Here is a 25,599-nt window from a genome sequence, read left to right on the forward strand (position 1 = left end):
TTTTTCCAGTGGTCATGTATGTATGTGAGAGTTGGACTGTGAAGAAGGCTGAGAGCCAAAGAATTGATGCTTTTGAACTGTGGTGTTGGAGAAGACTCTTGAGAGTCCCTTGGACTGCAAGGAGATCCAACCAGTCCATCCTAAAGTAGATCAGTCCCGGTTATTCACTGGAAGGACTGATGCTAAAGCTGAAACTCCAATACTTCGGCCACCTCATGCGAGGAGTTGACTCATTGGAAAAGACTCTGATGCTGGGAGGGATTGGGAGCAGGAAGAGAAGGGGACAACAGAGGATGAGATGGTTGGATGGCATCATCGACTCATAAACTCCGGGAGTTGGTGATGGACAGGGAGGCCTGGTGTGCTGCAGTTCATGGGGTCACAAAGAGTCGGACACGACTGAGTGACTGAACTGAACTGAACTGAACTGAATCCCATTTTAAAGTTCTTGCACCGTGCCTGATACATTGTCAGTACTCACTGAAGAGTACTTAAATCAATGTTCATACTTGCATGTAAAAAATGAGTAAGGAAACATTGTGATAAACTGGAAAGGGATTCTTGTTAGATATAGGTGAAAAAAAACAGCATTTTTAATCTAAGAAATTCAGTTAAGGAAAATATAAGCAGTTGCTCAGAATGTAAAATTGATAGCCTTTGTTAACTAATACAGGAATGATTTTCCTATAGTAAGTGGTTTATCTTCTTTCCTTATCAGACTTTCATAATCTGTAGCTGAGATCTGGAGCTATTAGCATGCTTTGAGAGAGGAATATTCAAATTATTTCAATTTTACTCTTAATTGATGAGCACATTAACACATTCATTAAACTGACTCAGTCAAATAGGCACCTACATAATACATATGGGACCTGGGCTTTAGACTTTTCCCTTTAAAATCAACCGTGTGCTCAACTGCTCAGTTGTATCCAACTCTTTGTGACCCCATGGACTATAGCCCAACAAGTTCCTCTGTCCATAGGATTTCCCAGGCAAGAATACTGGAGTGGATTGCCATTTCCTTCTCCAGGGGATCTTTCTGACCCAACGATCAAACCACTGTCTCTTGAATCCCCTGCACTGGTAGGCAGATTCTTTACCACTGAGCCACCTTGGAAGCCCCATTTTTTTTTTTTTTAAAGTACAGCACTTTGCCAATGGGAGGCACTCAATATGCACATTATAAATGACCAAACGACTAAACAACTCAGGGAGATGAATCAATCATCCTAAAAATATGATCAACCATTTCAAAGTGGCTTCCTTGAACGGGTTTTCCATTTATAGCTGAGCAAACACACACGGTTCCCGGTGTAACACAGAATGCGTTTACTATATGGCTGCCAATGATTAGGGCGGTGCTCTATAGCCACAAAAGTTGTTCTCTAAAAGAACCTAATGTCACAAAACCTGAGCCTGTGGTTTTGGCATCATTAGCACTCTATCCGCTTGAGCTAATTGACAAATTTCACAGTAACAGATAATGACTGGCTGGGGGAGCAGATACAGATGCTACTACCACCATAATTATATTTAATCATATAACACGAGATAGCATTATGCAATGGAAAGAGTCACACTCAATTCTGTAAAATCAAATAATCTTGTAGTTAGAATTTTGCATAGTTAACCATTTCATATTTATTTTAGGCAAAACAGCCCTTACACCCTGGAATAAAAATGAAGAGCATGACTGCTCCTCCACACTAAACTTCAGTAGTCTTTTTTTTGGTGTTGACTAAGGAAATCTGGAATGGAAAATCAACACCACTACTGCTATTTGCCTTCTGGATTATTTTTGAAAAGGAAAAATAAAGTCAACCAAAGACTATTATTTAGAAAATTCTATATTTAGCAACTTTGAGTTCTTCATGAAAGAGTCACATATTAATACATAACACTTGTTCCTTAAGGAAAGGCTTGACTTTTAGTGTTCTTCAGTTTTCCAGTTTCTTAAATTAAAAGCAATTAAGCAGATATGGAAAGAAATCTTGAATCAACTCTATAATCGATAAGGTGGATATATTAGCTCGTTCCTATAGCATGAGGGGAATATCAGCTGTACAATATTCCAACGAGAGTTTAACTGTCAGCAGAACAGAACTGGAGAATGATACTGGATTCTAAATAAAGGAGTAAAGATAGGATTGGAAATTAAACATATTTTGTAGTTGCCAGGCAATATAATTTTTCAAGGTTGAGTAATGCATTAATTCCCTATAGGAATAAGCAGACTTTTAGTTTCCATAGTTTTATAAGCCAAATTTTGATATTTTTGGCTTAAAACAATTGGAGCAAGCCCCCATTCCTTCAACATTTTTCCACATCCTCTTTAATATCCACACAGTGCAGGGACTGAGTATTTTTGGTAATTTATTTATATTTCATCCTGAGATTTATAAAGAATGAAATGACTCCAAGAGATTTATCATTTAATGTCCTGCATATGAAAATATAAAAACACAGTTCCATTAAACCAATCAATGATTACCATAAATAGAAAGTAATAGCCTAATGGACAATGAATTCTTCACCTTCTGCAGGTCAAGGTATTATCTTCTAAGGTATTATCAATACTGCAGGAGTAGAAGCCCTAGAATTAAAAGGCCTCTATACCTTCTTATCAAATAATTGAGAAATATAAATTGCTCAAGCCTTGGATATACTAAAGCAGTGTTCATTTCCACATTTATAAATAACCAAAGCTAAACCTGTGGATAGAAAATCAACTTTCCTATTGCAATTCCCAATGACTGAGGTTGCACAGAGCATAGTGGTATGGCACTCTTTCATAGCTAGAAACTGTATTTTGTTTAAAAGTATCAGGACTCTCTGAAAACCAATGTAATTTTAAGTTTATTGATAATAAGGTGATAGGTAGAAAGATTCAATTTTAGAAATAATGAAATGAAAAAAGAACTCTCATCTTGGTGCCAAATCTGTTTGATGTCAGTCAAGAATAATGTCGACAGTAACCTTAAAAAAACCTTATTGGCATAGCACTAAATTTATTTCTAAAAGGTAAAATAAACGCGCAAGTTTTCTGGAGGCAGAGCCATTATAAATAGCTGCACAGTGTGGGCATCCGTAAATTAGTCACAGATTACTGGAAGGCAGGCAGTGAGAAGCCTGAGCAATGGCACAATTTCAGCCACTGGGCTACTGGCACACACAAAGCAACTCACTGTCTTCATATGCCCAGTTACACGCTGGGCCCTTATCTATTTGAGATCTACGTGTGTATGTATTTATATGTATGTATGCATTTACCTATGTATCTATCACCTGAGTCAAGAGGTTTCTCAACCTTGAGATAAAGTTTTTAGTTCAAACAAAAAAATGTAATCTGGATCAAGTATGTCTTGCTTCTTCTTTTTTTCTCTTGCAGTATTATAATTGCTAAAACAAATATCAACCACAGCAATTTGTGCTCACAGAGCTACATATAAATGACACAAATTAAAAGAAATTTGCTGTTTCTGGGACTTCCTTGGTCCAGTGGTTATGAATTCACTTTGCCATGCAGAGGACAAGGGTTTGATCCCCGGTTGGGGATCTAATATCCCACATGTCTTGGGCGACAGTCCAAATCCTAACTACTAAACCCATGTGCCACAGCTAGAGAGCCCCTGCTGCAATGAAAGACCCGGCAGCACTCAGCAAAGATCAGTGTGATACAACGAAGACCCTATCCAGCCAAATACATAAATACTGTTTTTTAAAAGAGAGAAAATTGCTGTTCCTGAGACAAATAAATTTCTTGATTATAAATAATGAACACAAAATCTAAGGAAAATAGCAATGTATAACCCTTTTAAATTTAATCTGTAAATACACTTGGGTTTTCTTATCTCCTTTGTATTTTACTTGCTTTTTGGTCTCTCTCAGGAGCTCTAAAATTTTGCTTCTTTAGTTCTGCCTCTCACTAGACTTCATATTTTCCTAGTGATCTCCTTGTTAGACTACATGTGCATTTACTTTAAAGTAACCCATTTATTTTGACTGAGATAAACAAGAATAAAATACAGGTCTGGATTTCTCTGAAATTAAATAAGCAAGCAAACAAACAGAAAAGCCCTCAGTGATGGATGCTTGATGTTTAATCTTTAACCAAGACCCTGACTTTCTAATATACATTCTTACACAAGGATCAATTGCCATTTGATTTAAAGGAGAAAATGAAATAGTCTAAAGAAAAAATAACTATAGGGCTAATTCAGTTGAGGGTCATGGACCTCCAGATTCTTCAATTTTCCTCTTCTAATGTCCTAGGATTCCACAATTCAGGCTTTCAACTTATGAAGTTTTCAAGGGCCTTCCAGAGTTTATTCTTGGCTTCATCTCTGCACTTCTGCTGAACGTCAGGTCTGAAGTTTGTTTGAATTCCTGCTCTGTGGAGACCTGCTGGACTTTCTAGCAGGTGTGAAGACCCCATGGCTCCTTCTGTTGCATCTCATTCCACTTATTAAATTAAATACTTTATCTTGGAGGATGAAGCAAAAGTGACTTTCGTGTTTCCTGGCAGTCTCCTGCTTCAAAGAACTTAATAGTGATTTGTTTATTTCAGAGGAAATGGAGACCAGTCAGTGATGACAGATTTATTAGTTAAGTGGACATCACACACAAAAAATCCTTTTCTTACAGTTCAGGATTTCTTCTAAGTACACTCTGAATGCTGAAGACAATGTCATACATTTTGGCAAATCAAACCCATGTGATTCAATAATAGTCAAATTTGTGAACTGATATGACTTCTTCCACATACATTTCCAGAATAACTTAAAGAAAAGAAAATGAGCAAAGAAAGCTATTACCCTAAACTAAGAGGGAAAAAAGCACCCTGATGAATTGGTAACACTGAATATGTTTTGGAAGATAACTAAAGGAATATTAAAGCAAAATGTGATAAAATAAAAGGATTCAAATAAGATGCCTGGGACTGAGAAAGAGCACTTGAAACACTGCTGCTGCTGCTGCTAAGTCGCTTCAGTCGTGTCTGACTCTGTGTGACCCCATAGATAGCAGCCCGCTAGGCTCCTCTGTCCCTGGGATTCTCCAGGCAAGAACACTGGAGTAGGTTGCCATTTCCTTCTCCAATGCATGCAAGTGAAAAGTGAAAGTGAAGTCGCTCAGTCGTGCCCGACTCTTAGCGACCCCATGGACTGCAGCCTACCAGGCTCCTCCATCCATGGGATTTTCCAGGCAAGAGTACTGGAGTGGGGTGCCATTGCTTTCTCTGCTTGAAACACTGGGAAACCCTCAAATTCTAGATCAGGAAGTCAATTCAAGCATAACAACACTATAGATTTAATTCTTACATTAACCACTGATAAAATATATATTAATGTTTAAATTTTCAGGGTAAATATGAAGTATAGGCATCAACTTCAGAATGGCCCAAATTGTTCCTCTTCCATGAATGACCAATTTTACCAGGAAATAAATGTCAAGTAAGGCAGATACTGGGATCCCATTGATGGAAATTCTATCCCTTCTAGATTCAAGTAAAAGAAATCAGCTAACGAACACATAGTATTTAGTCAAAACAAAAATAGACAGTGGTAATTAAATGATAAAATTGCCAGTCTGGAGAAGATTATAGCAATAAGAAAAAGTTACTGAGTTGGAAGTTGTTAGCCCCAGCTCTACATACATTATTTTAGCAATGCCACTTTCTAAGCCTCAATTTTCTCATCTTTGCTCACAAAGGTCTGTAGAGTCAAAGCTCTGGCTTTTCCAGTCGTCATGTATGGATGTGAGAGTCAGCTTTCAAACTTTGTGCTGGAGGAGACCCTGGAGAGTCTCTTGGACAGCAAGGAGATCAAACCAGTCAATCTTAAAGGAAATCAACCCTAAATATTCAATGAAAGGACTGATGCTGAAGCTGAAACAACAATACTTTGGCCACTTGATGCAAAGAGCTGACTCTTTGGAAAGGACCCCAATGCTGGGAAAGGTTAAGGGCAGGAGAAGAAGGTGACAACAGAGGATGAGATGGTTGGATGGCATCATCGACTCAATGAACATGAGTTTGAACAAACTCTGAGTGATGGTGGAGGATAGGGAAGCCTGGCGTGCTGCAGTCCATGGGGTCACAAAGAGTCAGACACAATTAAGCAACCAAACAACAACAAGACTGAAAGGATGATTTTGATAATTTCTATAATCCCTTCCAAGTCTAACATTCTGTGAAGTTACTTGAATATGGTCTACAGGGAGGTCTTAAGAGCTTTCAAGATAAAGATGGAGAGAAATGCCAAGAAAGCCAAAGAAGGAAAACCAAGGAAGGACTAAAAGTCATTTCACATGTTCACAATATTCTACTAAAGTGAGCCTTTGAAATATGGGACAGCTAACAATCCACTCCAGTGTTCTTGCCTGGAGAATCCCAGGGACGGGGGAGCCTGGTGGGCTGCCGTCTATGGGGTCGCACAGAGTCGGACCCGACTGAAGCGACTTAGCAGCAGCAGCAGCAACAGTATCACAGTCCTGCCTAAAAATGTACTCCACAATGTCCTTCATGGACTTAATCCTTTCTTGCCTTATTAAGATAACATTAATATCCTGCCAAATATAGTCCCAAATATATAGTTAGCCAGCTAGCAAAATCTTTTACCTTTCACTGTGATTTTATCAAACAATGTCCTGGGAATAAAATTTTTGAATTATAAAATTTAGCTATCTACAATCAATTACTACCTCTTGTTGCATAAAACAAAGGCATCCTTGAATCATAAAAATTAAGGATTTGGTTAAGAATGCCCTAGGGGCAGATTTTGTGCATGATCTCAGGGGCCCAAAACCTGCTTTGCATTTCATAGATCATTATTCATATTTTTCTCCCAGGATGACTTGATCCAGGTCATTGTTTAATAGATTTTCATGGGCTCATAACTTCAGAAAGGAGAAGTAAGAAGGCAGAGGAACAAGGGAGGTTCATACATTTTCTGAAATCTTCTTGGACTTCTCCACATATTTTCATCATCTTTGCTACACTAATATTTCTTCTATCATATTGTTGCATCTGGTTGTTTCCGTCTTTGCCTTCCATGCTATGTTGTGGACCCTTCCAGAAACCTCAAGGTGTTCTATTCATCTTACTGTACCCACAGCACAGAACTAAGTCCCTAGCACAGAGTACCCATTTAGCGAATTATGTCTGAGTTTGTGAATTATGAGGCTACTGAAATACCTAAGGTATTGTGTGTGTCCTGTGTATTTCTGGGACCAGGGGGAGGATAGGCTATAATGTGATACTAATTACCATTTATTTTGTGTCTCTGTGGTGCAATCGGTTATCATGTTCAGCTGTTAACTGAAAAATTGGTGGTTCGAGCCCATCCAGGGATGCATCTCACCCTTTTGGGGTCCCTGGTGGCTCTGCAGTAAAGAATCTGCCTGCCAACGCAGGAGAACCAGGTTTTATCCCTGAGTCAGGAAGACCCCCTGGAGGTGAAAATAGCAACTCACTCTAGTATTCTTGCCTGGAGAATCCCATGGACAGAGGAACCTGGCAGGCTACAGTTCATGGGGTGGCAAAAAAATAGGACATGACTTAGTGACTAAACAACAACACCACCATTTATTCAGTCATCCTCTGGGTCATTTTTTTTTTTTAAAGGAATTCAGCTTTATCTAAAATACTAATACAGCTTCCTTAACAGGCAGTCGAAAATGAATTGTATTAGAAAAGGTAAAATGAGAATTTTTTGCATTTTGCTTTTCGTATTATAAGAAGAGTAGAGAAAATATGAGAGTATTTATGTCTGATCACAATAAACTGTGGAAAATTCTGAAAGAGATGGGAATACCAAACCACCTGACCTGCCTCTTGAGAAACCTATATGAAGGTCAGGAAGCAACAGTTAGAACTGGATATGGAACAACAGACTGGTTCCAAATAGGAAAAGGAGTACGTCAAGGCTGTATATTGTCACCCTGCTTATTTAACTTCTATGCAGAGTACATCATGAGAAACGCTGGACTGGAAGAAACACAAGCTGGAATCAAGATTGCCGGGAGAAATATCAATAACCTCAGATATGCAGATGACACCACCCTTATGACAGAAAGTGAAGGGGAACTAAAAAGGCTCTTGATGAAAGTGAAAGAGGAGAGTGAAAAAGTTGACTTAAAGTTCAACATTCAGAAAACGAATATCACGGCATCCAGTCCCATCACTTCATGGGAAATAGATGGGGAAACAGTGGAAACAGTGTCAGACTTTATTTTTTGGGGCTCCAAAATCACTGCAGATGGTGATTGCAGCCATGAAATTAAAAGACGCTTACTCCTGGAAAGGAAAGTTATGACCAACCTAGATAGCATATAAAAAAAAAAAAGAAAGAAAAGCAGAGACATTACTTTGCCAGCAAAGGTCCGTCTAGTCAAGGCTATGGTTTTCCAGTGGTCATGTATGGATGTGAGAGTTGGACTGTGAAGAAGGCTGAGCACCAAAGAATTGATGCTTTTGAACTGTGATGTTGGAGAAGACTCTTGAGAGTCCCTTGGACTGCAAGGTGATCCAACCAGTCCATCCTAAAGGAGATCAGTCCTGGGTGTTCGTTGAAAGGACTGATGCTGAAGCTGAAACTCCAATATTTTGGCCACCTCATGCAAAGAGTTGACTCATTGGAAAAGACCCTGATACTGGGAGGGATTAGGGGCAGGAGGAGAAGGGGACAACAGAGGATGAGATGGCTGGATGGCATCACCGACTCGATGGACGTGAGTTTGGGTAAACTCTGGGAGTTGGTGATGGACAGGGTGGCCTGGCGTGCTGAGATTCATGGGGTCACAAAGAGTGGGACATGACTGAGCTACTGAACTGAGACAGATATGAGACACAGAACTGAGGCACAACTATCTTGTGAATTAAATCCCTTTTTCTGCCTGCGACTCTTGTATAAAGCAGTCTCTCTCTCATTCAGCACCTCTTTCAGAAACAGTTAAATTGTGGAACCTCTTTATTCCACCCACTTTGAATAACATATTTAAATTTTCTATAGGTTTATTTTGACTTTCTCACAACCTGAGTTTTCAAGGTAAAACCATCCAACTTGGATTTCACCTATATATACTGTGTATTAACATCCATTCAACTACCTTATTGCATTCAACTGTCATACTTTAATTAAAGATGTTTTATTAAAAAAAAAAAAAGAGATACTTTGCCTGTGCAGACTATTTATTCTAACTGGTCTTTATAAAAAATATAACCCATCATTACTGTGTCCATGGTAAAAGCACACTGTTTTTTAAACTGGGGAAAAAAGTAAAAAAAAAAAAAAAATTGCTATTAGTAATAGAGATTACCACATCCACACATTTACACACCAATGGCCACCAACATCTTATGAGCAAATTTTCAATATAAAAGCAAACTCATAAATTTCACTCACTGAAAATTACTAAAATGTTTTCCTTACTCGTCTTCTACACTGCCAATAAAACTTTATTACAAATTACATTTGGTCTGGCCTGATTCTGTTCCAAAACCTCTCAAAAAACAATGAGAGTTGCCTGGACACTTACATATGCTTGGCCCAGTACTGTAATGTGGTTTTTTTTTTTTTTTTGCGTTTCTAAGATGGTCTGAACACAATTGTTAATGTTTTTCTATACTTTCCTACATGAGCATACACTCTCAACTCATAAATTCTAATGTGAAAGTATCCCGCGGTATCTTGGCTTAATATGTAGTGTTAATATTGCCTTTTCTCCCACAGATCACTAGCAGTTCAAGTACCAATTAGTTACTAATTAATCTCTGTTAAAAATGAATCCTCTGATGACTAGTCCTGCTTTCCACATATTCAGAACTCTGCGGTTGGCAGCTTCATCGTGTGATGTATGGCTGCGGCCAAGCAGACCCAGATGGTTCACAGGACAGCTGTGAGTCTCCTTATACTTCAGTTTTCCTTGCATTTGCTCTTTTCAAACGCCAAAATGAATACTTTATCCTCATTTTCTTCCCCCCAAAAGTCTTGTCTAATGTGCTCTTTCAGTTTGTCAGCTACCTGACTTGAAATTCTGGAATTCATACCAGGGACTGTAAAAGATCAGATCTTGTGAGAGGCTTTGAAAGTCAGTAACTCTTTCTCATTAATTGCCACTGTCTGATTCTATTAAGTTTTCATACTTTCTCCCTGGAAAATCTAGCCTAATTCCTGGCATGTTCCCCACCCTTTCCCAGAAAAATGTTCTCCTCCCTATGCCTCAAGAGGCCTTCTGAAGAATCTCCCTAGTTGACCTTACATTTTTTAATATGCTTTCATTGTTTGTCTTCCCACTTCCAAAATTCTATTATTTTTTACATTTACATTCATCATATGTTGTCATTTGCTTTTTTAATTCTTCGTTTACTTCATTTTAATTTACCACTGAACAATTGAATTGATTACTCTTTCAGTAGCTGAACAGAGTAGTAAAGCTGTCTAGATGCACTGTTCAATTAGACTTTTTAACAGATCAAAATGTTCTCTATCTGCACTGTTCAATACGTTAGCCAGTGTCCACATATGGCTAGTGAGTATTTGGAATGTGTTTACTAATACAAAGGAACTGGTTTTTAAATTTAATTAATTTTAATTAATCAAAATTTAAATAGTCTTATATGGCTAGTACTACCATACTACACAGCACAGGAGACTAATATGATTATTGGTGATAAACACAGAAATGGGCATTTCTAGTAATTTTGTAATATTTTATTGAGCGACCATGTCTAACAAAGCTCTCCATGTGAAGGAAAGGATAAGATTTAGAATACAGAGTCTCTGCCTCTCATAAATTTTCAACCTAGAAATAAGAATGTTCTATTGGTAGTTCTCAGTCTTGGCTATATGTTAGAATCAACTTGAGAGCTTTTTAAAAGTATCAGTGTTCAGATGAAATAACAAGCTACCTGAGATTTGTTTCAAAGTAATTGGGACAAGGCAAGGGAGGAGTAGAATGGCATAAATGAGTTAAGATGTGTCATGCATTGACATATATTGAACATGATGGGCACCTGAGTGTTCGTTGTATTATTATCTCTACTCTTTTATATTATGATTTTCTATTATAAATTTTTTTAAATTCCAGATCTACTCTAGAGTCACATAATCATAATCTATGAAGTATTAGAATTTTTTGAGAGTTCCCAGACCATTCCAATATATTAGTGTTGAGAGTTACTGGTCTGAATAAATTAACCTTATGCATGTGTGTGTGCTAAGTTCCTTCAGTCATGTCCAACTCTTTGCGACCCTATGGACTGTAGCCCACCAGGTCTGAATAAATTAACCTTATGCATGTGTGTGTGCTAAGTTCCTTCAGTCATGTCCAACTCTTTGCGACCCTATGGACTGTAGCCCACCAGGTCTGAATAAATTAACCTTATGCATGTGTGTGTGCTAAGTTCCTTCAGTCATGTCCAACTCTTTGCGACCCTATGGACTGTAGCCCACCAGGTCTGAATAAATTAACCTTATGCATGTGTGTGTGCTAAGTTCCTTCAGTCATGTCCAACTCTTTGCGACCCTATGGACTGTAGCCCACCAGGTCTGAATAAATTAACCTTATGCATGTGTGTGTGCTAAGTTCCTTCAGTCATGTCCAACTCTTTGCGACCCTATGGACTGTAGCCCACCAGGTTTCTCTGTCCATGGGATTCTCCAGGTAAGAATACTGGAGTGGGTTGTCATTCCGTCCTGTAGGGGATCTTCCCAAGCCAAGGATCAAACCCTGTCTCTTACATCTCCTGCATTGGTAGGTTGGTTCTTTACCAATCGTGCCACCTGGGAAACCCTAAATTAACCTTATGATACCAAGTTATCAAAAAGGTCCAGAAGCATGTAAAATCTGAGAGTTATTTTTCTTTATGAGTTGAAGGAATTATTAAAATAGAATCAGTGTCAGAGTCATGGATAATAGATTCTTAAAAAATTATTAAAATGTTTTGCAGTATGGATTAATTTTACTTTTTTATAGAAATAAATGCTAATTTCCTTGGACAAGTAGTCTTGTTGCAAACTTTCTTTTCATGAGACAGTTCATGTGATGCATGACTAAACTCAAAACAAGTGAGATGATTTTTATTTAGCTTTCCCACTCCTCTGTCACTGTTCTTTTCCTTAATAGCCAGGCCACCTCACGTGTGGTCACTTGTCAGTGTCTTGGATCCAAATTCTCTAATCACATACCATTGTGTGATCTGGTTGGCCAGTTAGTTATACTCAAAGCAGAATGATACAGACTGAGGCATCATAGATTGAATCAGTGTCACTATATCAGGGTGCTCAGAAAAGGGACCTTACATTTCTTTTTTAAAATTCAGTCTACTTGAAAAATTAGAAAATAATCTATCTTCTTTTTCAAATCACCAACTATCTGTGCCACTATTCAATACTACAATACAGATTAATACTCCATATTTTCCCCCGCTGCCTGATAATTTCAAGTTCAATATAATTTTTTTGGCTTTGTTAAACGATATTTTAAGTACTATGATTACTTGGCTGTATGTAATGTGCAAAAGCTCAACAATTCATAGCATAGCTGCACAGAATGTTCAGAGAATCTCACATCTTACTCCCAAATAATGGAATGAGACATTCCTATATATTAGTTGACAGGAAATTGGCTTAATAATCACTGAATTATCAAAAATAAATGCATCTTACCTCTTAAAAGGTGGACAATTTTTGATGATTTATAAAGTTTCTTAAAAATGTATGTTTCTATGCCTCATCAGTTGACAAATGGCAAATATGTGCCATGTCATCAAAGGTATTTCACTTTAGAAAGCATCCATAAAAGTCATTCAGAAACAAATACAGATAACTACTTAAAGTCAATATTCATTCAACTCCCTTATGGATTGGCCAACAATCTTCTGAATTTGCCAACTACTAGAATCCTGGAACCGAGAATTTCAGAAAACCCCTGATATAGACAATTCATTCAACATTAATGAAGCATTTTCTATGCCCCAAATGGGATTTACCAAGCACTTCTGTGCACCTATCCTAATGCAAAATGCCACATTAAAAGATAAAGAAGGCAGACTTTTTCTTTGTGAATACATGTAATGCAAATCACAGACTAGAGACATGCGGAATAGGAACAGCAAAGAGAACCATGAGGCAAAATTTAACTGTGTTGTTATGCAGTATACAGACATTAATGTGGTAAGAGAAGTGCAATGATTAACTTAGAGTAGTATTGACCTGGGAAGTTGTCACAAGCTGTTTTTTAATGAAAATAATAAATATATATATAGGAAAAAGATGTTATAGGCTACAGGATCAAAATAAAAATAAATCCGGCAGGCAGCACAGAGCTAATTACACACACACATGCATAGATATACACAGGAGTACAACAAAACTAGTGAAATTCGAGTAAGATTAGCAAATTTTATCAAGATCAATTTCTGGTTATATTTTTGTATTATAATATTAACCCTGGGGAAAACTAAGTAAAGCACATTGAGATCCTTGTTTATTATTTCTTATAACTATATGTGATTATACAATTTTCTCAAAATAATAAACTATTAAAAAGAGGTAGACATAAACAAGTTTATTGAGGAAATACTGGTTTTAAAGAAACAAAAGCAAAATCAGTATCAGACCAATTGACCCAGCCGGTCAATAAAGCCTTAAATGATTGGGTTGGGAGACTGTTAGATGGAATGCAATTAACATATATCCCTAAATCCTAAGCAAACAAAATAAACATTGGATGGTAAGTAATATTAGCATTTCTTAACAAATAGAAGATGCAGAAAATCTTGTGGGAAAGATTCTTGAATGAAACTATATGTATTTAGGTACTCACATTAGGAATTATCAGAAGATAGTCTTAAACTAACATTTCACACTGTATTTCAAAGATTAAATGAAAGATGACTTTGACAGAAAAAAACTGATCTAAGTGTATCTATCCGATTATGTATATATTATGAGATTATGTTAGACGTTTACTTGTTTGTAATATATAATTTATATTAGATATAGATGATATTAAACAAAACGTGACTGCACACAAGAAGCAGCACAAGTAAAATCTAGTGTTGTATCATTGGCAACTATTAGCCACTCCATGCATACTCATCAAAGCCTATAATTAAACATTCGTACTGTAAGTACAGAATACTTTCAGTTTAATGCAGAATTTCAAGAAGACAAATGACAAAGTCCAAGTATTATTATATGTTGAATAAAGGATTTCATTAGGGAAGAATGAACAGAAGTAAATACATTGACAACAGAGAGCTACATCAGAAATCCTTGGGGGAAAACAAAATTAAGTGCAAGAAACATCGAAGTAGGAATACGAAGAAAATATAGAAAATAAGGAATGGTAAGCAATAGAGTGGATTTGGGCTTAGCTGTGCAGGAAAAAGCAACATGACTGAGTTTTGAAGTTAAGTCTGCTGGAAAAGGAGTGGAAAATCATCAAACTAGGTAGAAGAGTAATTATTTATTTTATTTTGGAAACAGAGTTATATGTAGATAAAAGAGGGTAAAAAAAAATTCTTGGAAGAACTAACTGTGTATTTTAATTTTGTTTTTGAGGGTCTAGTAAGAATGGCAACCCACTCCAATGTTCTTGCCTGGAGAATCCCAGGGACGGGGGAGCCTGGTGGGCTGCCGTCTATGGGGTCGCACAGAGTCGGACACGACTGAAGCGACTTAGCAGCAGCAGCAGCAACAAGAATTAAGGATCTGGAATTACTATTAGAGTTCAGTGTTAGAGTGTTCCAGAGGTTATGTGGTTCTCTGCATTGGGGATGAGCAGATGGGTCTGGTGTTTACAGATTGTGGGGAAGACGAGTGTCGGCAGAACTGGAGGAGAAACAGGGAAGGTATGCCTGCTTAGCAAAGGCAAAAAATGGCCAATTATTAACATTCGTTAGCATATTCTGGGAAAAAAGATTGTATTCAATTAAAAAATAAGATCAATACTTATTTTTAAATGGAGTTAGATTTAAGACGTGAGACAAGGGAAAGTTGTGTGGTGTCTACCTGTAGTTATTTATGACTTTCAATACAAAATGCAAATATAGGTAAAGTCCAACTAAACAAAATCTATTAGTAGCACATTAAACATTTTAAAACAGGAAACAGAGTCTTCAGTTCACAAATGGTTATCCAAAATATGATTCCATTTACATAAATACCTATTACTTATAAACATCATATAACAAAGTCCATCAGCACACTACCAGATATTAAACTTTAAAATGCTATGGTTCATTGTATGAGGTATCAAAAATATACAGGGATAATGGTAACCCATAGCAAGAACTATGCCATCATAAAACTAAGAAAGAAGCTAAAAAAGAATAAGAGTGTTCATATTCATAAAACAGTAAAAAACAACCAAGGTAATCATAAATCCAGATTCAGAGAGAGGTAGCTTACACCCAGGTAAAGCATTTTGTCAAATACACTTTTATTAGCTCAAAAGCAGTAGCCAACATTTTAAATGATGCTGTAACTTACTTTTATTGGGAAAACTAAAAACTTAAGGTTTCAAAACAGGATAGGAGATTTTCCTTTTAAGGGCACTAGGCTGAATGAAGTCAGGATATGGAAGTTCAGCTGGCACTACTTGGCTGAACTGACAGACATTACTTCACTTCACTGGGTGCACTCTCTCATCAAAAAATGCACTCATTGAACTGGGTGGTGGCTCGGGTCCCTTCCAGTGTCTTGATCATTCTAATCACCTGTTGAAACATTATAGATTATAAGTCAGTAAGAAGACTGACAAATCAAGCCTACCCTGAAAGCCAAGAGGAACGAAATAGCTGATGCAGTCAGCCCTTTCTTGTCACCTCTGTGTATGACTGAACATTTAATGTTTTGTTCTTCTCCATGTACCTGCTCTCTGCCCTTCCATGATCTAGAAGAGAAACAATCACTAGTCCTTTGAAACTCTCATTTTAGGAATTAAACTGCTGTTAGTCTAAGAATTTTGAAAGAGTTAGCTCTGGACATTTAGAATTTTAATACAGTATCTGATTTCACTATTTATTCAAAAGCAACTGCCACAGACCATCATATATAACAATATAAAATTTCTCTGAAATATATATCTGAATTTCCCCACATTAAACTGCAGGCCTAGAAGAGGTGAGTAAGCTGCATAGAATGAAACTAGCTAATCCCCCACAACTTACAACTTGGGGGGAGTTTTGCACTCTATTGCCTCAACCTAAGCAGTACTTCTCAACAATTTATTAAATATAAGTAAATTCACAAACAAATAAATATTTGCTTTGAAAAAAGAACTTACCACTATTATAAAACTGTCCTTTTGTATTTAATGTGAGATATAATACAGTTTTATGGGTTTTTTTAAAGTATTTGCGTATTTGTCATTCATGAGGGTCTCCTAATGGAACCACTCAAAGTAACAATGGGCTTATTAACAATATTAACATATTGTTAATATTACATATTTACAATATTATAATTACAATATTATTACATATTGTTAATATCTAATATTAACAATATGTAAATTCTCTCAGCAATGAACTTTATAACTCAGCAGAAAAATGTTCTGTCCAACTTCCTAGTTAACAATGGCAACAGACAACTGACATTTCATTGTCATATTTAAAAAACCTTTTGGTTTAAGTTCTGTTCCCTCTTGACTAAATACCTTTTTGTACCTTCCTCTTGAAAACAAGTGTTTGATGGAGAAGTGTAGAAGACATTTGAGAAAGGTTAGGAGATATCCAGTCAAAAAAGGCAATGGAATGGGAATCTTAGGGGTTATTAAGTGAAGGCAACTTGAGTTTCTCATAAAGCTTGATTTAAAACTCACTCTGCATTTCAGGAAAATGGCATGCGATGGATGTACAATTCTAAGGATAGTTGAGGATTATTCAAAATAATCTTTCAGGCAAGTAACACTTCCTACAGCAATATTACTAGTAAAACACAAATAAACAGGCAACATAAGACAGAGATTATTTTTTGATGGTGAATACCCACAACAGAATTGTACCTACATTGATAGAAGACAAAAACAACAATACTTACTGAGCCAGACACTGTTTTAAGTACTTTATGTTTCTTGACTCACTTTAATTTTTAGGAAACTACACTACAGAGAAGTTAAATCATAGTTAGCAAGAGACAAAGGTTAAAAAAAACTCTTGACATTTCTCTTCTGTGGCCTGTGTACCTTTAGGTTGATATCTAAGGATTTTATCCACCAAGACCTGAGTGATCTGCTTCTCTATCTTCTGATTGTGGTGGTGGTTTAGCTGCTCACTTGTGTCCATCTTTTTGTGACCCCATTGACTGTAGCCTGCCAGGCTCCTCTGTCCATGCAATCTCCCAGGCAAGAATACTGGAATTGACTAGAAGGGAATTGCCATTCCCTTCTCCAGGAACTCTTCCTGACCCGGGATCAAACCCATGTCTCCTGCACTGGAGGCAGATTCTTTACCAACTGAGCCAACAGGAAGCCCCATCTTTTGAATACACCTGGCCAAAGGGACGCAACAGAAGGGGATTGGAAAGCATGAAGGCAGGCTATTTCAAGACATTTGAATTGGGCTGCAAACTTCCACCTGAGGTCCCAACTTTGCTGGAAGGCTTCTGTTCTGCTGCTCTCACTGGATTCCAGTGTAAAAGCTCCCTCTCTTCGCCCTATCATGTTTAGAGGTGCTAATATTTTCCCGTTGTGGGCAGACCCTGGGTAGTTCTCCATCCTGTTGCTTCTCAACACACTGCCCACCATCAGATAGTCAGCATCAAGCTCTCTTCAATCATCCCTATGAGTGTGCCACCAATTTTCCTAAGAGGATGACAAAGAAATTAGATAAATCCTTTGTGATCTATCAACTACTGTCTAAAACTGCGAAAAAAAACAAAAAAAAGGTGCTGCTCCTCCTTATTTTCCCAAACATTTGGGTATCCAAGAAAAAAATGTGGTGCTCTTCTTCTAGGAACAAAGAATAGTTCGGGAAGAAAAGGCATGCAGGATTCCTTGAATTTTGAAGGTAGACATTCAAAAGATCATAATCTTGGAAATGCATGTGGTAGCAGCCCCTAAATTTAGGTGTCTAACAGCTGGTTTTCATGCCATTTTGGTCTTTCTTAGCAATTTACATCTAGATGCTCTCTAGTTTAATACATCCACACCCGTTTACACAACAAATAAGGAGAAAAAAAAAATCCAAAGTAAACATAGCATGTAGTTGGGGAGACTTTCACTGTCAGGCAGAAAAATACCTGAAAATTCATTTTATTTTTGAAAAATATTAAAGAAGAGAGATATCACTTAATGTCAATCTACACAATTAGGAGTAAATCTCTCTTTGTATGGTTCTTAAAAGGTGAAAGCCATTCAATAAATTACTGGCATCCTAAAAAATCAAAGCTACTTTTCATCAATTTAGCTCCCACTAAGTTTTTGATGGCACAATTCTATTTTCCTGACCTGCGTGTTCTCACTACCACAATAAAATCAATCATTTGTAAAATTTACTTGGTATTCATTATTTCTTTGATGAAAGTCACTGCCCATTTTATACTTTTTTTTTTTAACTAATAATATACTTCAGTTTTCTTTGCTACTTTTTCAGGAGGCTAAGAATCCAAAAGTTTTCTATGCAGTCCAGAAAGTTGTAAGAAGCCGCCTCTACAGACACCGAATGTATTTCGCCAGTACACTTGCAAATAACTATCATTTGCAAAAATAAGTTTTTATTTGGGTGTCATTTCTGGCAAAGCATTAAAGCTGTATTTTCAAAGAGCAAAATTCTCGGCCTTTAAAATTCTACTGGCATCCGCCAACCGAAGCTGGACCCTCCGCTAGGTTTCCACACAGTCTGAGAGAGAGATGACTTCATCTTAATCATTTTCTTGCCCACAGTCATGTAAGATAACTGGGATTTTTTTTTTTTCTTGTAGCATTACGGAAATCTCTTGAAATGTAGGCAGAATAAAGAGCCAGAGGAAGAGAAAGACAAAAGAAAAACTGCAGGGTGCTGGCAGATTTGATTTTGTAACTATCATCGATTATCAGGTTCAGTCTTTAGGACTCTCCACATAGCCGTATGTGCTCCACGTTTAATATTTTATTTGTAACTGCAACATTTTATTTGTAACTGCAACATTTAACATCATATTATAGTCTTTAATGTGGATACTTTCGTTCAGATGATCTGTTCTGAAGAAATTAAATTTGAGATTCTATTAGTGTATATACATACATTTATATAAATAGATTATTTTAAAGTGTGCTTTAAGTGTAGCCGCCATGTCCGAGTTCAGCATCTTCCCTGTCTTTTATACGATTAACCTTTCTACTAAAATATAGTAGGGACTAAAACCTATAAATACTAAACACCTTATATTTACAATTTCAACCAATATAGTCTATCCAGCTTCAAGAAACATACCTAAAACATCTTAGAAAGAAGACTGACAAAAAAAAAAACAACAAACCAACCACAACACTAGGATGTTTAAATACATTTGGAATATTCTAATTGAATTGATTCTAAGAAGAGCAATGATTTCTGAATTTAAGTCTTTAAACAAAACCCTCATTTTTTTACTACCACGAGTTATTACCTACTAAACTTGTATCTGCTGTAAAAGTAAAAACTCCAAGGCTGTAAGAATTAAGTCGCCAAAAAATATAAATATTTTAGAATTAAAAAATTTTAAGGAAATGTTAACTTTGAAAAGTACCATAACTATGGTATTAGATAAGCTGAAGTTCCAATTTGTTAATTTTTAAATCTATGTAAGATAAGACAGCAACGTAATTATTTTTGAAAGAATTTTCTTCATATAAACCCCTTCCAAAAATGTATACACACTAATACATATTTTACCTGATTTTTCTTATTCATAGGTGCATGGAAGAGATCAAAAAACATATCATACAATAATTTCAGAGCCCTACAAAATCAATATTCCAATACACAGTATCAAATTTTCAGACATTCAGAAACATTATATTGCTGTGGAAAATGTGACATTATAAAAAGTTTTTCACGAATAAGTGGATTTTAATTACATAATTCAAATTCCAAATATAGAGGGGTATTAAAAATTGACCCATTTAATCCCAAATGAATGTATATTTTTCCCAAGTATTTTTTCGTTAATTTAATAAAAAAATATTTTTAAAGATTTTAAAGAGAAACATTTACTCTGAAGTATGAAAACGTCTGAAACATCTGAACAAAAAGCGACATCTGAATTTTATACAGATTAATAGATACATTATTTATTATTTGTATCCTAAAATACTATCTAACACGATTTCTTAAAGAGAAAACAAATTCCTTATCCTACTATAATGTAAGTAGAAAATCATCAGAGAAAAGGGGCTCCAATTTAAATTAATTCTACCTCTACACAGGTAATGCAAATTGAAGTCTGAGACCCAAAGTGACCTTTACTATTTTAAGTTTTACTTCATCAGAGCAATAAAACATTCTATAAAAGGTTTTTTGCAATTGGATTTTGAACTTCACTGATGACTATGATTTAGAAGTAGTGTGGAGAATAAGGCAGTGTTGCAATTCATATTTCTTTATTATTGTGTCACTTCATCTCTACACGAGGGTTTCAGTTTGATACAACTATTCTGAGAAAAAAATCATAAAAGTATCATAACAAAAATAGAAAGTGTTAGTATTTAATTTTCTTTACAACCTTAACAAAAAGCTTATTATTGATAAGTAAATCATATTAATGACTAAAACACATAAAAGAAGTCACAACAATAAAATGTGTTTTGCCATTTGAATAAAAATACAATTTCTACTTTGTGCACTTTGGCCTTGGTTTGTGTTTTATACCATTTTTTCTAATTTAACCATTGGAATCAGTCACCAATGCAATAATCCAGGATACGTAATTTAGCTGGTTACTCAATATTTAATCCGTCTTATTTTATGATTATAATCAAGGGGGCACATTCTACTGCTGATAGTCTTACTTCATATCTTTTCTAATATATTTTCCTCACAAAATTTTTATTATAAGAAACAATATGGCAAAATTACAAGAAAATGAGAAATAAATCATCCACAACTATTAACTCAACAAATATTAGTCAAGGAATTCCTGTGTGTATTTTATTTTGTAATATTTTTCACCCTTATCATTTATCACTCATAAATGTTTGTAATAATCATAGCAATTCTTGGGAAAAAAATGGTCTGAAATTTTAAGAATAAATTACTTAAGTGAACATGGTCTAAAACTACAATGTATTATTGTATTACATAGTTTTTTTATTTGAAATGAAAATCTAAGAAGCCATTACATTTTCTGTGTGTTTCTGGCTGCCATTTTTAATCCAGTAAATTAATGAAACTGCCCAGCATATATATATTTAAATTTAGTAAATGAATAAAACTGGCATCATTACCAGGCCAAATATATAAATAGGTTTACATGTGGAGATTTTCTTTTTTAACAGAAGTCAGTTATTAATTCACCCATAGATTATTTATATTTTAAAAAAGTTAATTCTTTTCACTAAATATAGCAATAGTTTGCCACATTTCTCTGAATCTAAGGTAAGGGGTTGTCCCTTTCGTTATTTTATTCTTGTTTAAAATTAATTAGGTCTTACAATAAATAAGTTGTGATAAATTCCAATCCTGTGATGAGGGATCTATGTTTCGAAACACAGACAAACAAGGTAATGCTTAAAATAAATTTTTTCGTTTATTAGTGGCGATCAGCTTACAGTGTACCAACATAATGGTTTCCATTGAAGATTACTGTAAACAAAGATTAAAACTTAAAATGCTTGATAGAGGGTTTTTAACTCAAATGAAAGTTTTAGCAGTGCCATGCATTATGTTTGACGCTGTTCCTTTTCAAATAACTATAAATAAAGGTATTTATAGTGAAATGGAAACTTTTTCAGTATTTATTTGCATTCTTCCTTCCATCATTGCTGACTTTCTACAATACAGCACCTTAATTCTGAAGAAATTAATGCTCTTGACTTTTGAGTGTAATCATTTTGCAAACACTCATGTAGGTCAATGGTACTCATAATTTTTTTATGTCAGGTCATCATTTTAAATGTTCACATCTAAAATTAATCTACTATTCCAAGAAAATGACTGAAAATGGTTACTTTTTAAATGTCATAGATTTGAGGCACTTAATTTGTTCAATACAAATACTGGCCTATAACCACCCACATCCAATAGACTGCATTTTAAATTCTAAAGCAAATGCTGAAAGTCGTGATCCAGTCACACAGAAATGAATAATAATGTAACTTATTTTCTTTCAGAAAACATGATGATAGAAATATCTAGAAAAAAGTACAAAATAATACTAGAGGTAGGGCAAGGAAGATATTACTCTATATTTAATTTCCAGTATATCATCCTAATACTTGCCTATCAATCTGCAGAGCCAGACAGACATAATTTGACAACAGATATTTTATGATCTTGTAGCTATAATAAAATAATTACAGTTTTATAAGAATCTAATATGATTGAAAGTCTTGTAAAACTGACACCGCAAATCACTCCTTTTTGATATAATTTTGATTTTTTATAAAATATGCACTTATATTCATTTAATAAATTTAAACAGAAGATACTCATACATTTATACTTTATATTACCTGCGTTAAAAACTAAAATTAGATTAATTTACTTTGATCTACTAACTGAAAAATAGGCAGTTTATACTTATTACTACGTTGCTTGGTGAACAATCAAAGGTAACTGAAGTGAAGTAATTCACAGTATTTATAGACTTTTTTTCAGAATGACCTGTTTGGTATAGATTGCTTTAAGTACAGTTGTAAAGTTTTGATTTCTAAGAGTTCCTCTGAAGGTGTGGCAGATGTTGGCTTTGATAATAATGCCAGAAAGCATAGCAGGTTCAAAGTTGCAAATATGCTGAACATATATAAAAGACAGTGTAATTTTCTATTAAACGTTGTTGTTTTCAATTGTTGATAAAGTGCAGTGGAAGTCTAAAGTCCGTAAATATTTGCTTCTAGACCCTTAAGCTTCTTGAGTTTGTGTATGCGTGTGTTCATGTGTTTTTGAGAGGCGAAGCGCATACAAATGCACACTGAAAAATGTTAACTATTACAGTTTCAGTATCATTATCATGGATGAAATTGGGGTTGTTTTTCAGTATTTTCCAGTGCTTAAAATTCCATTAGAATTTCGCATAGTCAGTACACACATACACATATACATACAATCTGTGATCTGCAAGCACACAGAATTTTGGTTCTGATTTTGCCCTGGATTTATGTACTACATTCACTCTCAACTAGAAATACATACTAATTATACATTGTCTGACAAAATAAAAATGGCCTGTGTAATGCATGGTGTGAGTTTTGTCAAATATAATTTTAAAATTTGAAGAGTGTCAACATTATGTTAATTCAGTTTTTTTGGAAATATTGAAACATTAAAACTGTACTCTAAGCAATTAGAGATATATGTGTTAATATTGTCAGAATTACATTGACTTTCTACTTAGCTTTAATTTCTGCTAGATCAAGGTGCCCTTATAATAATATGAAATGAAATAGCTGTGAGCATAAATTATAAAAGACCAAATACAACATCATTCCAATAAAAAATGATACCTTGAACTTAAGTTTACTTAAAGAATCTAACAAATATTATCTAAAATAGTAAATTTGGCTATTTAAACTTTATTTTCAAAGACTGTACATATATTCAACAAGAAATTTAAAATATATTTCCTTTTAGACAGTGAAGGGTTGTTTCAAAATATCCCATCAAAGAAAAAGTTCATTCTAACTTTCCAATGATTCTACCCTTGGTGATGATTAATTGTATTTCCCATTCAAGATGTAATCTATTAATATTTTATGTATCTGATGAAAACTTTTGTTTTTCAAGGACTTTAATTATCAACTTCAGCATGAAAAAATAAACTTATTTTGTTATATGGTTATTTCCCACCAAAGGACGGTAGCAGTATTAATATAACCAATTTTCTTAAGAAAGTCATTATTAAAATAACTGAAGGGAGTCAGTTGTTAGATCTCACTTTCCTGATTTCTCCTTGATCAAAATAACATAGGCCTATATGAAAATTCAGTTTGTCCTAAGAAACTTAGGTGCGTTTGTTCAGTTGAAGAAGCATATGAAACAATCCATTATATAGGTTTCTCACTGCAGAAAGTACAAGGAACAGTAAGAGCCTCTAGTAAATTGCAAAAGCTTCCCTGGCTAACCTGCACTCAGAACTTATCCCAGAAAAGTTAGAGTGATATCAAATGCTGAGTCTATAAAAGGATGACTGCATTCTAAAAATGACTTGTTTTCTAATGAAGATGGAAGCCTTCTTGCTATAATTAACTTTTTCACTGTCTGAAGAGTGTCTCACTTAGGGTTAGTAAAAACCATTAAAAATGAATGATACTGCTGGCAACCTTTTTGGATAAAAACTATTTTGTGATGGGGCATTAGAAGTTCACCCTGACCTTGGAATGTAAACGTTTGAGAAAGAAGAACCCATTCCGTAGTCACACTTAAGAATAATTGATACCATTGCTGCAAAAGAACATGAAATATGCGGCTCAATCTCTGTCATTCATGTGAAATCTAAACTATTATAAAGGATAGACATTATCCAGTCTTTCAAAGCAGTATCTGGAATTATCTTCCAGGGCTCTTAAAACCAATGACGCAAAGAAAAAATACGTAAATATTGTATTAAATAAACGACAGCTTACAAAAAGATGGGACGCAGGTTGCGTCGTAGCTCCTGAAGAAAGCTCATACCCTCCTTATAAAGCATCTTTTAACAATGTCTTTAGGACAGAGACAGGTAAGGGCTTTGACAGTTGACTGCAAAGCTTTAGTTTCTCTGGATTGCTAAAGTTTAGTTGGCTGCCAGTGCCTTCAAGCATTCGCGTTTAGTTAAGATTTCCCTTTTGCTACGCGGTTCAAGATATCCTCGCGTACGTAGATCAGCGCCTCCTACGCACACCCACTTGCAGCAGCGCTACCCGGGTTGCTGTTAAGTTTCCCAGTCCTTGTTTCGGATAATACTCAACTGGAGGAGGATTTTACTTTCCACTTTTGAAACTCAGATTTTCTTTTTGGTTAGCATTACATGAATACAACTACAATAAAGAATCGTCTTTCGTCAAGGGTCTGAGCGTATATTTAGTTCCCATTCTCTGATACATTCCTTAAAATCCTCTGAATTCCTAGACAATATCTTCTTCCCCAAGAAAGACAAATTTTACCATTTGGAATAGGGTGCTATTTAAAGAACTCTGAAATCAGAATTAAAAAAAACACTAAAACTTTTCTCATGTGCTCTGCCAAGTTCCACTGCAAGTTCCAAATGTTGTGCAATAATTTGGAAATCCAGTTAACGATGGGAAAAATCGAGCCATTCAGAGTCGGGAAAAGTCAAGGAAAGGCACCCGCACGCACGCCCAGCGGACGCTGCATCCCAGGGCGCATTCCTCTCCCCATCGCTCAGATGGAAGGTCACGCTTCGCAATCGATTTCACATACTTGTCACTTGTCCTTTTTTTCTCAACCCTCTGGTAAACTAGTTTGAATCTTGGAGAGCT

General features: G+C 35.5%; 1 protein-coding gene and 1 non-coding gene across 2 annotated transcripts in view; one reads left to right on the top strand and one right to left on the bottom strand.

Annotated features, from left to right (window-relative positions):
• Nucleotides 1-25,599, bottom strand: part of MEOX2 (mesenchyme homeobox 2) — a 75,852-nt gene that overhangs the window by 49,148 nt on the left and 1,105 nt on the right. The gene's annotated exons all lie outside the window — the stretch shown is intronic.
• TRNAN-GUU lies at nucleotides 7,277-7,350 on the top strand. Its single transcript has one exon. It is a non-coding gene; the product is annotated as a tRNA-Asn (tRNA).

The sequence above is a fragment of the Bison bison genome, unplaced genomic scaffold (assembly GCF_000754665.1).
Source record: "Bison bison bison isolate TAMUID 2011002044 unplaced genomic scaffold, Bison_UMD1.0 scf7180017864479, whole genome shotgun sequence".
Taxonomy (NCBI): domain Eukaryota; kingdom Metazoa; phylum Chordata; class Mammalia; order Artiodactyla; family Bovidae; genus Bison; species Bison bison.